General features: G+C 35.0%; 1 non-coding gene across 1 annotated transcript; it reads right to left on the bottom strand.

Annotated features, from left to right (window-relative positions):
* Positions 1–13,733: 13,733 nt before the first annotated feature.
* On the bottom strand, positions 13,734–13,806 carry Trnaa-agc (transfer RNA alanine (anticodon AGC)). Its single transcript has one exon. It is a non-coding gene; the product is annotated as a tRNA-Ala (tRNA).
* Positions 13,807–14,782: the final 976 nt, after the last annotated feature.

Below are 14,782 nucleotides of genomic sequence, written 5' to 3'. Positions count from 1 at the left end.
GTCCTGGAATAAGTGTTTATGTACTAAGCTATTGTTCACTTTGGGCACTTAGTAAAGAAAGTTGTTTGGAAATGGTTTTAACCTGTGTGCTCATGGGTGTTGAAAACAGCTATGGACTGATAAACACTCTGGTCATAAAATACTTGCTGAGCACTTGAGCTGAGTAAGGCTGCTTGCCCAGAGTAGTGGGAACACAGGGGTGAGTCACACACGGAGACCAGGCTGGTGAGGAGAGAGCCATGGAACAAATGATGACCATCCAAAGTAGAAAATCACCCATCCTTGAAGTGAAGTGTAGATAAATGGATGGAAAACTCCAGAAGCTTGAATTTGAAACTTCATCAATAAGGAGCAATTTCTGCTGGACCACAAAGTATATCAAAGTGATCTAGATTATTTCATTTTCAAGATCCAACACTTCTCTACTTATCCATCAGTGTCTGGATCTACTCCTTACACAACTTAAGACTGGTTTTTATTATATCTTAAGTTTCGTGTAGTATCAAGTTCCTGGTTCAATCTTTGCTTTTTTCCTTTTTTTTTTTTTTTTTTTTAACCTTGTATAGAGACCTTCACACACTTTCAAATCTCTCCTAGAAATGCATCTTTAAATTTGGCCTAAGCTTCTATTTCGTGTAGGTAGCAAGGATGCAATGGGTCGGGAGAGGGCAGGGACACTAGTAGCAAAGTGTAATTTTCCCCCGTTAAACTAAGTAGCTAACTACTCAAAATACAGCAAAGAAACCTTCTAATTAAGTTAAATAAAGCACTGATTTTTATTGGTGATCAAAAAAAGCATATCAGGAACATTCTCCCATGGATTTGACATAATTCGATGAATCATAAAATCATGACTCACTGAATCATAAAAAGAACACATGATTTGGAAGATTGTAGTCAGAAAGACTTGGTGGAGATACTTAAAACACACTTTGGCTATAGATTAAATTAATATAAACACTAATGGGAGATGAATTAATATTGTTCAGCCTAAAATACAAACAGAACTAGAGAAATATAGTTATAATAGTGTAATATAGTATTTATATAGTGCATAATACAGTAAATATACTTACACTGAGATTGTATTTATAATAATGAGATTTCTTTTGGAAACAATTTAGCAATGTAGATCAAGAGTTCTTTAAAAATTATTCTTTTTTGACCCATTAATTTCACTCTGAAGAAAACAATCTTAAATTAGGGGGAAAAGTGATTTTTCTTTTTTACAAAAAAAAATCTGATTCAACATTACTTAAAAATTGAAAATAACTTAAAGGTTCAATAACAGGGAAAGGTAATAATTAATGGTTCACTAACTTATAAAAAATGATAAGGTCATTAAAATATTTGTGAAGATTTAAAAATAACCCAAAGCAACTGATTTACTTTAAGATCATTTCAGTGAATAAATCAGCATATTAAAAAGTTTATATATAGGGCTGGGGTTGTGGATCAGTGGTAGAGTGCTTGCCTGGCATGTGTGAGGCACCACATATAAATAAATAAAATAAAGATCTATTGACAAGTAAAAAATATTTTTTTTAATTTTATATACAGAGCCTATATATATAGGCATATATATAGGTATGCCTATAGTCCCAGCACTGGGGAGCAGAGGCAGGAGAATTGTTTGAGCCCAGGAGTTCAATAACAGCCTGGGCAAGGTAACAAGAACCCAAGTTAAAAAAAATTGATATTTACATAACATAGCCTCGATCATTTAAAATGTGTATACTAAAAAGTTTGAAAGGCTATACATTAAAATATTAAAGAGTAGTATTGGTGTAGCTAAGTGATGGCAGGTTTTTGTTGCTGGCCTTTGACCTTTTCATTATTTTCCAAATGTTTTATTGGAATAGCAATTACTTTATGGGGAAAAAAAATCCTGTATTTTTTCAAATGACTAGGTGTACTACCCCAGATTAAATTAATGAAAATCAACCAAAAGAAGGGTTAACTGGGCCTAAGGGGAGGAAAAAATGTTTGACGCCTCCTCTTCCACTGGGAGTCAAAAGTTATTGTTTGACTTTTTATTGGTACAATTAAACAAAGATAGATTTTTTAAAAAGTATTTGTGCAAAGCTCTCCAAAATCTAGTAGCAGAAATCAGAGGAAAGTCCATCTTCAAAAATCATAGCAGAAGATAAGAGCAAACAAAACCAAGTCTGCAGAGCAAATGACAAAAATGAAAAGAAACAGCAGGCACATATGAAAACAAAGGCACGGAACCATGGCAGGATGAGACTAAGCATGATCAGTTGAGTTATTAAATTTAGATTCCCTATTAATAGAAACAGCCTCTTGGATCGTGTTAAAAAATTAAATCCAATTCTTGGCTGCTTATAAAAAATACATTTAAATAAAATAACACAAAAAAGACTACAAAGTAAAGAATAAGTAGAAAGGTAGTAAGCACATTTGCAATGAATTAATGGTAGTATTTTTAAATTAAAATACAATTCAAGGCGAGAAATCTTAAAGGTTATTTTGAGAATATAAACATAAGATATGTACAAATAAAGCTAAACATCAATAGACACAATTCATAAAATGGAAAAACAATTAGTTATGACATTGTGGTGGAACCACTATCTCTGTGCATCTAGTTTTCTTCACTGTTCTGGGCACATGGGAAAACTATACTTTCCAGGCCCCTTTCAGTGAGGTGGGGCCTGCTATTAGGTATAGACAATGGAAGGTGAGAACCCTGGTGTGCCCCTTGCAGGCCAAAGACATAAGAGTCAGCACATTACCATCAGATTCTTCTTCTTCAGCAGGAGAGACAACATAAGGATGTAAAGTCACAGGCTCAAAGAGGCCAGGAGCTCTCCGTCATGGCAGGGAGAGCAGCTGCTGTATAAGCTGGCCACTGGCACTGACTGCACATAGAGAAATAAACATCCATTGTTTGAAGCCTCCAAAATTTGCTACTTTATTTCCTATTGCAGCATAGCCTATTCTGTCTTGAATAATACTCAAGAAATTCAAGTTGAACAATAAATTATGACTTTTCATTTGTTAAACTGTAAAAAAAATGAAAATATATTAATATCCAGCACAGGAGGGAAAGAATGATCTTCTCAATAAATCAGCCTGGGTCATAGGGACAAACGGCTGACCACTGAGAGAATATGCACCTTGACCCCTACCACACACAAAACACAAAAAATAATCCAGATGGATTGTAGCTCTAAATGTGAAAATTTAAAAAATAAAATATTAAAAGAAAACATAGGGAAATATTTTCATGACCTTGAGTTAGATAAAGTTTTCTTAAACTGGATGCTGAATATGCCTACTAGAGGGACAAACCTGACAGATTGAACTATATGAAGATAAAGAACTTCTGATTGGACTGGGGTTGTGGTTCAGTGGTAGAGCTCTCAGCCTGTGTGAGGCACTGGGTTCAATCCTCAGCACCACATTAAAAAAATAAAATAAACAAAATAAAGATATTGTGCCCATCTACAACTAAAAAATTAAAAATTAAAAAAAGAACCTCTGATCATCAAAAGTCTCACTTTTAGACAGTAGAGGGAATTCAGAATATGTAAAAACCAAAACAAAACCTACAAATCAATAAAGAAAATACAAACAATAGAGTAGAAAAGTGGACAAAAAAATTGAACAGTTGATTCACAAAAGAGAATAACCAAATTACGGGGGAGGGGGGGAGAGATGCTAAACATCTTTAGTTAACAAGAAAATGTAAATCAAAGCCAAATGAGATACCACTCACCAGAAAGGCTAAAATGAAAAAGATGAAGTATTAATAAGCACGTGGAATATTGGGAACTCCCATAGACTAATGGGAGTGGATATTGGCACCTTTAAAAAATGTGTGGCAGTAAGCACCAAAGACTGAACACAAACATCCGTGATCCATCAATTCTATTCCTAGGTATATATATACTCAACAAAAACACATATCTCCATCATAGGACATGTACAAGAGTGTTCATAAGAAGCACTGTTCATAATAGTCCAAAATTAGAAACCATCCAAATTCCCCAGAGTAAATACATTATGGAACATTCACACTGTGAAATACTATTCAGAAATGAGAATTAATGGACCCACACACTCATGTGGGTGAATTGTACAAACATAAAATTGACAAAAGAAGATAGACATAAAAGCTTGTGTACTATGTGATTCCATTTATATAAAAAATGCAGAAAAATAGGCAAAACTTTTCTATAGAGTTAAAAATCAGGACAGTAGTTACCCCCTCAGAGGTATAGGAGGAAGGCTTCAGGATTGCTGGTAAAGTTTCCTCATTTAGGTTCAGGTTGCATGGTGTGTTTACTTTGTGAAAAATTCATCAAATTGTAAATTTTAGGTTTGTACACTTTGACGCAGGTATGTTGTACTCAAATAAAATGTTTAATATACATAATAAAATTATATGCATGCCCCACTCACATGTTAACACCTGATAAATATCTAGTTAAACACTTGTTTTCATATATTTGGTAAACTAGTACAACCATTTTGGAAAGCAATATGAATACATATGTACAATACACATTACTTTTATAACACATATATATTCCAATTTCTGAGAATCTTTTCTAAAAAATTCAAGTTATATGAAAAATATAAATAAAAATGTTTATGACAGAACTCAATTGAACCATAACTATAGCATGTTCTTTTAGTTTTAGTTTTAGTTAGACAAATGATCACTTTGAAAACTCTAATTGCAACATGACAAAAGTTTGCTGTTTTTTGTTTTTTGGGTTTTTTTCTGGCAGTACTGGGGATTGAATCCAGGGTCTTACGCATCGTAGGCAAGTGCTCTACCACTGAGCTATATACCCAGCCCCTAAAAGCTTTTGATATAATATAAGGTGAACAAGGAAAAATAAAATTTTATATATATACATGATTATTATAACTAAATAAATATATAAGTTAGAATAAAATGACTAGAAAGGAAAACACAAGTAAAACATACATAACTTCTCCAGTTTCATCTACTCTTACGACTTCAAGAATTACATATGTAATGACATCTTCCTTTCCAGAGCTCCAGTATACTCATACTGGCCACTACACATCTTCTCTTGCATGTTCCATGAATCCCTCGAATTTCTTTATTTCATAATCATTGTCTTGAGTAGAAACAGGACCAGAAATAATGACAAAAATGAAAAGAAACAGCAGGCACATATGAAAACAAAGACATGGATAAGGACACAGTTATCTAAACCAGATATCTGGGAGTCATTAACTGTTTTATCCACTCCCCATATCACATACCCCCATGCCTTACCAGTCCCTAGATCATACTAAATACTACAAAGTTCTTTAAATTAATTTCATTTAATCCATCCATTCATCCATTCATCCTTCTGCCATTGCCTTAGTTCAAACTTTTATTATTTCCTTCCTAGATTATTGCAACATCTTTCAACTAATCTTCCTGCCTCCAATTTCAGTCCCTTTCAATTCAACTTCCATAGTTATATTTGTAATACCAAATTTGAATATGCTTTTCCATTTTAAAATTCTTCCATGGCTACTCCTAAAGATCAAACTCTCTAGCACTCTGTGATTTTTATCCTTTTATCACTTGCTTGTCTTTCCAGTTTTACCTCTGGTTACACCCTCATGGGAATCCCACACTCCAGACACACCAAAGTTATCACAATGGCTAAACAGGTTAGACACTCTCTTTCAATTCCCTTGCCATCTCCCAGTATGGAATTCCTTTCCTTGCCTGGCCCACCATTCAGACTTGGCTCAAGACTTTCTTGGCTGGAAAACCTTCGGGGATCATATTTGTACATGGTTATAAGCATAGAGTACACCAATTTTCCATCTTGTTTTTATCACTAATATTAAAATATGAACAGTTTTCCAGTTTGCCAAGGTGCTCTTCATAATTACCATTTAACATGCAATATTAAGTTCCCAGTCTTCTTTGCTTCCATGGTAGTAAGCTGTATATAACCTTTATTACATCACTTATCACTTTCTTTATAATTGTGTTTTTATATGTTCACCTCCCCACTTGACCCTGAGTTCCTTAAGGACAAAGACTTTTACTGAATTCATTTCTTAATTCCCCTGACAGAACCTGATGCAGAAAAGAACTCACTAAATGTAAGTGAATGAATGGCTACATAATGGTGGTTGTGTTGGTACAACAGAATTATGAGTAATCTTTTTCCTTTTTTCAATTAACCAAATATTCTATGGCTTATTCTTTAGATTCATCATTTTTTAAAGGGGGGGTGCTTAAAATACAATTCTTAGTAATATTATATTACCTTTAACATTTTAAACTATTTTTGAGTTATAAAATGTCTTATGACTCCCAATTTTGCCTAATGAATAGATGCACAATGAAGAAAGCCTGCAGAAATTTGTTATCTTCCATTCTTTTTTAAACACACTTCATTGTACCTAATTAATAGCTAACTCTCAGTCCTTGTCTTACTAGTCCTCCTATCAGCATTTGATTCCAATGATTATTCTCTCCTCCTTGAACCTCTGTCTTTATTTGGCCTTTGGGACCCTACCTAGGTCTTCCTCCTACCTTGATGCCTGTGTTTGATCAGTCCCGTTGCTGGATCCACTTCTGAGTCACTGAATGAATATTGGAGCCTGCCAAGGCTTAGTCCTCAATTTCCTTCTCTTCTTTTCCTACAATGAGCTACCTCACTCCCTTGTGCCTTGGTTCTCAACAGTGATGAATATCAGTATAATCTCAGAAGCTTTCCAAAGCAAACTACCATATCTAGGCCCTTTTTGTATCAGAATTTCTGTAGTAGAGTCAGGGTCTCACAAGTTTTAAACCAATCCAGGTGATTCTAATATGAGACCAGCATGGGTTTGAAAACATCTCTATGTATATTAGTTCAAAAAGTGTGTCTCCAGCCCTGACCTCTCTCTGAGTTCCAACCTTAAATATCTACCTGCTTCTGAACAGCTTCTTTTGGTCCATCCAATAACTAGTATATCTAAAACTGAATTATTGATTTTTGTCTCCAAGCTTGATTTTTTCCCAGCCTTCCCCTTTCTGTAAATGGCCCCATTATTTAGTAGCTGGTCAGACTAAACCCCAAGGAATTATATTTGATTCCACACTTCTTTCACTTCCCATATCCATATAATTAAGTCCAGATATGCTGCACATTAAAAGTATATTCCTGAGCTAGGCATGCAGCTTTTCAGGAGGCTAAGGCAGGAGAATCACTTAAATCCAAGAATTCAAGACTAGTGAAAACTTTTCCTCCCAAAGTGGAGTATGCTTAGGGTATAGCCTTGTGGTAGAGTTCTTGCTGAACATTCTCAAGGCCCTGGGTTGGATCCCTAGCAATGAAGAAACTGTGTTTTTAAAAAACATTTTTAGGGGCTGGGGTTGGGGCTCAGTAGTAGAGTGCTTGCCCTAGCACATGTGAGGCCCTGGGTTCAATCCTCAGCACCACATAAAAAATAAGTAAGTAAAATAAAGGTATTGTGTCCAACTACAACTAAAAAATAAATATCTTAAAAAAACATTTTTAACATTTCTTCTCTTCTTCATGCTACCATCCTAGTCTAGGCCACAATTATCTCTAACGGAGCTAAAGCAATAACCTCTAAGCATCTCCCTTCTTCCACTCTTACACTTCTGTCCTCTGTTTTCCACATAATAGCCATAATTCTCTTGCTTAAAATCCTTCAGTAGTTTTCATCACATTTAAAAGGAAACCCATACACAATAGCTAGACTGTGGAGCCAACCTAGATGCCCTTCAATAGATGAATGGATTAAAAAAAATGTGGCATATATACACAATGGAATATTACTCAGCAATAAATTAGAATAAAATCATGGCATTTGCAGGTAAATGGATGGAGTTAGAGAAGATAATGCTAAGTGAAGTTAGCCAATCCTAAAAAATCAAATGCCAATTTTTTTTTTTTTTTTTTGATATATAAGGAGGCTGATGCATAGGGAGAGGGAGCATGGGAGGAATAGACGAACTCTAGATAGGGCAAAGGGGTTGGAAGCGAAGGGAGAGGGCATGGGGTTATAAATGATAGGGGAATGTGATGACCATTATTATCCAAAGTACATGTATAAAGACATGAAATGGTATGAATATACTTTGTATACAACCAGAGATATGAAAAATTGTGCTCTATATGTGTAAAAAGAATTGTAATGCATTCTGCTGTCATATATAAATAGAAATAATAATAAAAAAGGAAAAAAAGAAAAAAAATTAAAAATATCTGTTGGTAGCAATAAAATGAACTTGGAAAACCCCAAACTCAGGGTCCATAATAATCTGACCCCTGTCTAGATCCACAGCTTCTCCCTTGATCTCACTTAGCCTTGCTTGCTCTGTCACAGGAGAAGAGATGTATTGACTTTCTTAGAGCTCAAACAGAGCAAGAATACTTTAACCTCATTTAATATTCCCTCTGTCTGGAAAGCTCTTCCACCGAATCTGAACATGGCCTATACCCTCACTTCATTCAGATCTGTATACAAATGTCCCCTCCTCAGAGAATGCCCCTCCCAACCACTCTATCATACACTTATCCTTCTACCTGACAACTTTTCTGTAGAGCCTCCATGGCTACCTGAAACTATACTACTCTCTCTTTTTGAATTTCTACATTTTTTTACATTAGGATGCAAGCTTCATGAAGGCAGACTTTTATTTGTTCGCATCTAGTTTCCCAACACCTAAAGCAATACCTATTTTACCTATTAATATATTTGAAGTAAGGCTGTCTCTTTTTTTTTTTATTTTAAAATTTTTTTTAATTAATTTTTATTGTAGGTTGTTCAAAACATTACATAGTTCTTGATATATCATATTTCACACTTTGATTCAAGTGGGATATGAGCTCCCATTTTAACCCCATATACAGATTGCAGAATCACATCAGTTGCACAACCATTGATTTACATATTGCCATTCTGGTGTCTGTTGTATTCTGCTGCCTTTCCTATCCTCTACTATCCCCCAAGGCTGTCTCTTATAATTGATAGTTTCCCTCACTTTCTTCATATAACGTAAAATAAAAGCACATGTTATAATCACTGTATTTTATATTCAATGAAATATGGTAGCAGGCAATCAATAAATAATATAAAGAACCAGGGCCATAGAATAATTATATACATAATTTGAATAGGTTTTAATATAGTTGGACCAAAAAATTATATCCTGGTTGCCATATACATTGAGGAAATACACACAGAAACAGATATTCAGAGGAAGACAAAAAATGCGGTGGAAGCCTTTGGCATGCAAATGTTGAGGGTCTCAATGAGGGAGGGAGTGGTCACTAGAAAGAGAAATCCAGGGCTAGGATTGTGGCTCAGTGGTAGAGCGCTGACCTATCATGTTTGAAGCACTAGGTTGGATCCTCAGCACCACATAAAAATGAATTAAATAAAAAGGTATTGTGTCCATCTACAACTAATATGTATGTGAGAAACCCAACTTGAAATAGAACTGGTCATCAAAGCCAGATTTTACCATTTTGTCCAGAACCTATCTCTTCTCAACTAGCAAATTGATGACAATACAGCATTTTTAGGTTCAAGATCATTGCTGGAAAAGGTTTACAAAAACATATGGGAGCATCTCCTACCAAAGGAAGAGTGTGTTTTTCAAACAAAAATATTTTTCTATTAATAGCATCAATGTTTTATTAGCTAGGATCTTTGAATGCCTTCCATTTGTAGAATATTTACATGTATTATCTAAAGTGGTCCTAGGAGACAGGTACTATGTTAGCTTCATTTTACAAGTGAGAAAACTAAGGCTTAGAGGGAGTTTGTCCAAGGTCATTCAAGTAAAGGGAAGAAACCAGAATTGAAACTCAAGTATGCATAAGGTCCTAGCCCGTGGTCTCAACTGCTTTGCATATGTATTTTATTTATTTCCACGGATCTACTTCTTGATTTCTGGACGGAATGTCATGGAGCTTCCCATTACAGATAGGACATGAAGGGAAGTATGCTCTTCAGCTTCTCACCATCTTCTCTGTTCATTGACTCAGCATGAGACAAACAGGCTTGGGTAAAGATGTAACTGGTGGCAACAGTCATAACCTAGGCTGGAAAGCAGTCAAAAATAAGAGTGAAATTATAACTCCAAGCCTGGTGATCAAAGTAACCAAAGGCAAAACCTTAGCTGAAATGCATTCTCAATCCATTTCAGCTTTATAAGGGAAACTACAGAGAAGTTTAGGATCTCACTTGTCTAAATACAGTCAAACAAAGCTGCTGTAATGTATATTGCTTTTATTCTTTTTGTTAAACATTTATAGACTTATTAAACTGAAAAAATGCGTGTAAGTTTAGGCTTTGTACCACTTTCCTGGTTTGGGGTATCAATTTAACTTTACATTATCAAAACAGTCTTAATTTGCAAGTATTATAGCCTTTTATACTGATGACTATTAAGTTTTATATATGCTTTTTATTGCATTGGATAATTCCGTGCATTTTCAGTGCTGTAATTTTGAATGACTCTTTTTCAGGGTTCTGAGGTAGCTTGTACCTGCTCTAGTTACAGCTTTTTATGGCTCCATCGAAGGATGGATTTGAAGACTATTCTAATATTTATTGTTACACCAGAAAGAGCCTTGTATTCCACATAAGAAAATATGGAATAGAAATTACCAATTGTACGGGGAAATTGGCAATGCTGCTGCAATGACAAGCACAGTTGGAGTGGTGTGACCGATTTATTCGTTTCCTTAATAACCTTCATAGTTGTAATGAGTCATCCCTGTCTCTTATACTAAATTGCAGGGCACCCTTTTATTCCCAAACCAAATGAATATACATGATGACATTTTTTCTCTTTCTCATTCTCATTTCAAAGACCTAATTTTTCATAATCTAGCAGTTAAGAGAATCAGACAGACATGAGTTGGAATCTTGATTAAGAGGCAAAAAAAAAAAGGATAGAGAAGGTTTGGATTCCCCCTGTGCACCTTATTTGTCCTCTAGACATCTTTCAGAGGCTTTGAAACATGGACAGGCTCTTTACTGCTGTGAGCCTGACATTTAAGCAGCAAGCTCCCTCCATGCTTTTTATTTATTTATTTATTTTTTAAAAAGGAAGAAAAAATGAAGAAGAGGAAAAGGAAGTAGTTTTTGGTTTGACATGCTGACAGTATTTACTCTATACATCACTTTCATTATCCACAAGGAAGAATTATTTAAAGCAATAACTAAGGAGCATTTGCCTTCCAGGTCTCAGTGTCCTGATAGGTAATGTTTGTCATAGCAATTCAGATGCTGAGCTGATGAGAAGGAATGCCGTGGCATGTGATCAGTGGTTTTATCCATATTGATATCTTTCTCTTTGAGTATGGGTAATTGAAATCACAAATTACAACCTGGGAGTACTGCAAACTAAGGGGACCAATTGTTTTCTCCTGTAATTCCTGGAAATAGGAGGAACTGTCTGAACCAAGGAGACTGCAATACATTTTAACTTGTAGTTTCAATAGCACAGGAGGTTTTTCTGTACTGGCTCAAAATAAGTGACTTATTTAGACAAATAGTTGAGACTAAATTTTCAGTGATTTGTAAATTCTGCAAACAACTCACTTGACATGTTAAAGAGTATGTGAGCACAAAAACAATGGTAAGAGGAAGTATATTTGACTTGAACATAAAGTCTGAAGTTGAAGACAACGACTTTCATAAGATATAAAACTATAGGCCTAATGAAAATGTTCAAAAGTTCATAAATTTGGGACTTTCAAATAAGATTAGCTTTGATACTGATGGCTCAGAAATCAAATTTTGAACAGATTTAATCTAAGAAACCTTGAACACAAGAACGTTTTGGTTTGGATTATGAACAACAGCAACAAAGGTTTGCAATTTTTTTTTTCTGATTTTTCAACAGAAACTGAAAGAATTAATGTCTCACTGAGGAAAATAGCAACTGAAACAAAATAACATGTTGCTGTTACATCTTGAAACAAACCTCAAAGTTGGAGGTATGAAACTATCACCAACGCCTCAAAATGGTCCTATTCACATCTGAAGGCAGAGTTGAGTTGTTCCTTGACTTCAGTGGATGTGAATCACTCCAAACAATGAGATGGAACACAATTTGTGAGCATCAGAGAAAGCCAAAATAAAAAACGGAGCCAGCACTTGAAACCAACTGCTCTAATATCTTTGCCCTGCTCCAGAGCTGCCCCTCCACCATGGTAGCATTGTGCAAGGTTCTGGGTCCTCTACCTTCCTCAGCTTCTCCTATTCTGTCAGCTGCTTCTGCCTTTCCTTCCTTCCTTCTCCAGATAGACCCCATGATCCATCCCTTCAACCCCACTTTTGCCAAGCACATTATCTTTCTTACTCCTTTGAAAGGTCACTCAGTGAACCCACTTTGGACCAATCCAACCACTGCCTTCTCCCTCTGAGACATGAGCATCTAGGGAAAACTTCCCACCAGACTAACAAAAATTAATGTTAGTGATGGATATCTCTGAGAGTAGGGGCTCTAGGGAACTCATGCTCTCTCTGCTGATAAATGTAAAAGGAAAGATGAAATAGGAAAACCACTCTTCAACAATGAGCATAGTAAAAATTCAGAAGACACACTAATGGATAGCATTCCTAGTGGGTGAAAACGAAATGAAGAACAGAATTTTAGAGTCTCAAAGTACTTCCCCCGAAATATTTATTTTTAACTACAGAGTTGTTAATTACAAAGGGGAGTAACTTACAGTCAAGAAACCTGGCAGATACCATCTTAATCAACCGATGAAACTAATACCACCAGAAATGATACAAATTGACATCACGGGCTACTCATTGGAATGCAGCAAGAACTCAGCTGCACTTTCATGATGTTCTAGCATGACCTGAGTATAATCAAAAGGAAACTTCAGATGAGCCTAAATTGAGAGACATTCTGCAGCATTATTGGCCTTAAGATCATGGAAGTCAAGAAAAAACTGAAGAACTATTTCAGGATGAAAGAGATTAGAGAAATGTGACAACTGGGTACCATACATAAACCTGGAATGGATTCTTTTGTTATAAAGAATATCATTGGGACAAATGGCAAAACTTGAATAGGGTCTCTGGACAAAAGGTATATAAGATTTCTTTGTATTATTCTTCCAACTTTTCTGTAAGTTTGAAATTACTTCAAATAAGTTGTTTCAAAATAAAAAGTTTAAAAACCAATCTTTCTGTTTAAAAAAAAAATCATAAAACTATGAATACACACAAAAAAGCATAAATAAAACATATGGAATTTAATGATTAAAATACACATCTATGAATTTACAACTCAATTTGAGAATTTTTTCTTTCAGTGCTGGGGATTGAATCCAAGGCCTTGCACATGCAAGGAATAATCAATATCCTAATCCCAACCAAGATTATATATATATATAAATTATATATATAAATTTTTTTTCCCTCTGCTGAGCTACACCCCCAGACCAAGAAATAAATCAATAGGTTAAAATTCCCAGTTAAAGCTTCATTCCACCTTACTCCCCAAAGGAATCATTATTCTTTTATTTTATTTAAAGGTTTACTATACCTGTAGAAATTCTTAAAAGACATTTCCTAGTAACTAAAGTTTAGTTGTCCCCCTCATTAGTTTGTTGGTTAGGCTTCTTCTCTAAATCATCTATTTTACCTTCTGCCCATTTTTCTTTTCTTTTTTTAATATTTTTAATTGTAAATGGACACAATACCTTTATTTTATTTATTTAGTATTTTTTATGTGGTGCTGGGGATCGAACCCAGTGCCTCATGCATGCTAGGCAAGTGCTCTACCACTGAGCCACATCCCCAGCCCTGCCCATTTTTCTATTTAGTGTTTTTTTCCTTTGTGATTTGTAGATATTCTTTATATATACTCTTTATAGATATTATCTTTGCCTATTATACATGTTGCAAATATCTTCTCTTAATCTGATGCTTGTCTATTAAAGTTATAACTTTTTATGATTTTCATTTTAAATAATTCAAATATTTGATCAAGTCACTAATTTTACTTATGACCACTGAGTTTCTTATCCTACCCAGAAAGAACTTCTTTATTTTAAAATATCCTTCTATATTTTTTCTCATATTGGCACTTTCGTTAATTTTATGTTAAGATCTTTAATCCATCCGTAATTTATGCTTTATGATGTGAGGTAGGGCTCTAACTTAACATTTTTCTTTTTTTCTTTTTTTTTTTTTTTTTTGAGAGAGAGAAGAGAGAGAGATTTTTTTAAATATTTATTTTTCAGTTTTCGGTGAACATAACATCTTTATTTTATTTTTATGTGGTGCTGAGGATGAACCCAGCGCCCCACGCATGCCAGGCAAGCGCATTACCGCTTGAGCCACATCCCCAGCCCCCCTAAATTAACATTTTTCACCTGTAGTAGGAAAAAAAAATGAATACAGTAAAATGTCCATGCCCAAAACCTCAGACCTGTGGATGTTACCTTACTGACAAAAGGGATTTTTCCAGATGTAGTTAAGGTTACTGAATTTGAGAAGAGCAGATTATTCAGGATTATCTGGGTAGGTCCATTCTAATCATATGAGTCCAAAAATGTGAAACACTTTCTGGCTCTGATGGAAGACAGATAACTGCAGAATGGTTAGAAAAAATCCAATGTTGCAGGCTTAGGAGATGATAGATAGGGGCCAAGGACCAAGGAATGAGGGGTGGCTTCTAGAAACTGAAATAGGCAAAGAAATACTTACCTAAGGAATTTTAAAAGGAATGTGTCCCTACTGACACCTTGATTTGAGACCCAGATCAGATTTCCTT

This window comes from Callospermophilus lateralis, chromosome 9 (genome assembly GCF_048772815.1).
Source record: "Callospermophilus lateralis isolate mCalLat2 chromosome 9, mCalLat2.hap1, whole genome shotgun sequence".
Classification (NCBI taxonomy): domain Eukaryota; kingdom Metazoa; phylum Chordata; class Mammalia; order Rodentia; family Sciuridae; genus Callospermophilus; species Callospermophilus lateralis.
Note: the sequence above shows the minus strand (reverse complement) of the source record. Positions and strands in the feature narration are given on the sequence as shown.